Genomic DNA, 3,044 nt, shown 5'->3' with positions numbered 1-3,044 from the left:
TAAATAAAGTTTACTTTTTTCTTTGTTTTTTGGGTGTCTTTTTTTTTTTTTTTTTTTTTTTTTTTTTTTGCCGTAGTTTCACTCTTGTTCCCCAGGCTGGAGAACATTGAGGTGATCTCGGCTCACTGCAACCTCCACCTCCCAGGTTCAAGTGATTCTCCTGCCTCAGCCGCCCAAGTAGCTGGTATTACAGGGTCCCGTCACCTCACCTGGCTAATTTTTGTATTTTTAGTAGAGACAGGGTTTCACCAGAGGCTGGTCTCGAACTCTGGACCTTACGTGATCCGCCCACCTCAGCCTCCCAAAGTGCTGGGATTACTGGCGTGAGCCACTGTGCCTGGCAAATAAAGCTTTAAAAAAAAAAAAAAATTGTATTATCCCTGCCTAAGCAAGACCTCAAAAAATTTGGTTACCAGCTCAGACTGTTCCTCTTCATGGAAACTTTTAGTAAATGGCAAAAATAAAAATTATTCATTCTGAAGAAAAATGAGAGCATTACAGATAAAGTTTTATTGGAACACAGCCACACACATTGATTTATATATTCTCTATGGCTGCTTTCACTCTATAATGGCCAAATTGAGAAGTTGCAGCGGAGATCCTATGGCCTTCAAAGCCTAAAATGTTTAGGCTTTCAAATAATTTGATATGTTTTCTCTGCTAGTGTTTCATAGCGACACAGTGCCTTATGTCAACAAAATGGCGCAGTGATAAGAATTCTTAAAGAGTAGCTGTTTAGGGAGACTGGTCTTTCTCTTTGGGGACAGTGAAATGTTTCTCTGCCTCCTCCAATGATACCCTCTAAGAGACACCTTCTCCCCTTCACTCATCCTTAGCACCACAATGACACTTGGAAAGAGTCCTACGGTGCTACTCAGCAAGTCCTCTCCCTGCTTACCAGAAAGGAAGGAAGAAATTCAAGAAAACAAATTAAGAAAGAAAATGTGGGTGGAGGACAGATGACTTACTGGTATCTCCTCCACCCATCCTGTCTCCTGTCCCTACTCCGATCACCAGTGAGACGCCTGAGGTGTGGGAGGGGCTGTCGACAAAAGCGTGAGTGCCTGCAGATGTGGGTGTGTGCCTTTGAAAGCGAGACTGTTGGAGAATAGCCCTGTGCTCAGAGGAGAGAGAATCTGTCTCCTGGGACAGAGAGCATCTGTAGGAAATTACAGACTTGAGGTCATGTGTATTTAAGAGTGAGAAATCCAGTGTGGAAGAGACTTCGACAGCATGAGTGATAGGGGTGTGAATGTGCTCGGGACAGCAAGCGTGTGAAACAGTGAATAAGGACGGATGAAAATGTGTCCCAGAAAGGCACCCGATGTCTGACTAAGTGTGTGTTTGAACAAACAGAGAAGGAAATAAATAAAATAAATGAAAAGAGACACAAAGTATGGATGAGACTGAGATTCTTTCCAGCAAGATGAGATTCACACGTATATGATGTCACTTTGGTGTGACTACATTGCCTGTCAATCCAGTACCACCAACAAGAAATTCAATCTTACCCAACTCCTCTGGGTTGTAAAGCACGGTAGAAATGGATGGCCAGGTGGTTAATTATATCCCTGCATTTTCATGAATTGAGGTCATTTTAAATGATGTAGACAAGAAAACTATTTAAAGACAGAAATAAACTATCTCACAAAATATGTGTTCCTTTAGTGTTTTGTTGAGATTTCTATTCCACCAATTATAATGTTATATTGTGATTATCGATCAACTACTCAATTTTTTTTTTTTTTTTTTTTTTTTTGAGACATAGTTTCACCCAGGCTGGAGTGCAATGGCGTGATCTCAGCTTACCGCAACCTCCACCTACCGAGTTCTAGGGATTCTCCTACCTCAACCTCCCAAGCAGCTGGGATTACAGGCATGTGCCACCACGCCCACCTAATTTTTGTATTTTTAGTAGAGATAGAGTTTCACCCTATTAGCCAGGATGGTCTCCATTTCTCGACCTCAGGTGATCAGCCGGCCTCAGCTTCCTGAAGTGCTGGGATTACAGGCGTGAGCCACCACGCCCAGTCTTGACCACTTATTTCACTTGTATTTCCCACTTCATTCAGGGTCTCCCACCCAATGTTTGGTGCATAGTTTATAATCATAAAGTATTTGCTGAATGAATGTATTAATAAGTGAAATATGTTAGCCCTAACTTGAAAATTGCAGCTCCTGCCGTCAACATGCAGGTAAAAAAGACGGCTGCTCATAGGATTCTTCCATAATTCCTCCAGTGGGAAACATGATTCTTGCCATAGGGAGAGCAAAAATCATGGTTATTATCATAGATAATAACCAAATAATGGATAATAACCACAATTATTAAATTGTGGTTATTATCATTGTCACAATTAAAAGACAGCGATATATGCACACAATTCACACCAGTCTTTACAACAATTTTTTTTTTTTGAGATGGAGTCTCACTCTGTTGCCAGGCTGGAGTGCAGTGGCGCGATCTCAGCTCCCTGCAACATCTGCCTCCTGGGTTCAAAGCTATTCTCCTGCCTCAGCCTCCTGAGTAGCTGGGACTATAGGAACATGCCAACATGCCTAGCTAATTTTTTTGTATTTTTAGCAGAGACAGAGTTTCACTATGTTAACCAGAATGGTCTTGATCTCCTGACCTCATGATCCACTTGCCTCGGCCTCCCAAAGTGCTGGGATTATAGGCACAAACCACTGCACCCAGCCAGACTTTACTACAATCTTTTTAAACACTTTTTTTTCTTTAATTTTGATATTTTCTTTCTTTTCTTTTCTTTTTTTTTGAGACGGAGTTTTGCTCTTGTTACCCAGGCTGGAGTGCAATGGCTCGATCTCGGCTCACCGCAACCTCCGCCTCCTGGGTTCTGGCAATTCTCCTGCCTCAGCCTCCTGAGTAGCTGGGATTACAGGCACGTGCCACCATGCCCAGCTAATTTTTTGTATTTTTAGTTGAGACAGGGTTTCACTATGTTGACCAGGATGGTCTCGATCTCTTGACCTCGTGATCCACCCGCCTCGGCCTCCCAAAGTGCTGGGATTATAGGCTTGAG

At 42.5% G+C, this 3,044-nt stretch overlaps 1 non-coding gene across 1 annotated transcript; it reads right to left on the bottom strand.

Moving 5' to 3' along the window:
- Positions 1 to 376: 376 nt before the first annotated feature.
- LOC120362102 (U5 spliceosomal RNA) lies at positions 377 to 496 on the bottom strand. Its single transcript, XR_005578099.1, has one exon. It is a non-coding gene; the product is annotated as a U5 spliceosomal RNA (small nuclear RNA).
- Between the last annotated feature and the right edge of the window lie 2,548 nt (positions 497 to 3,044).

Source organism: Saimiri boliviensis, chromosome 14, assembly GCF_048565385.1.
Source record: "Saimiri boliviensis isolate mSaiBol1 chromosome 14, mSaiBol1.pri, whole genome shotgun sequence".
Lineage (NCBI taxonomy): Eukaryota > Metazoa > Chordata > Mammalia > Primates > Cebidae > Saimiri > Saimiri boliviensis.
The sequence above is the reverse complement of the archived record's forward strand: the minus strand, read 5'-3'. Positions and strand labels throughout refer to the sequence as shown.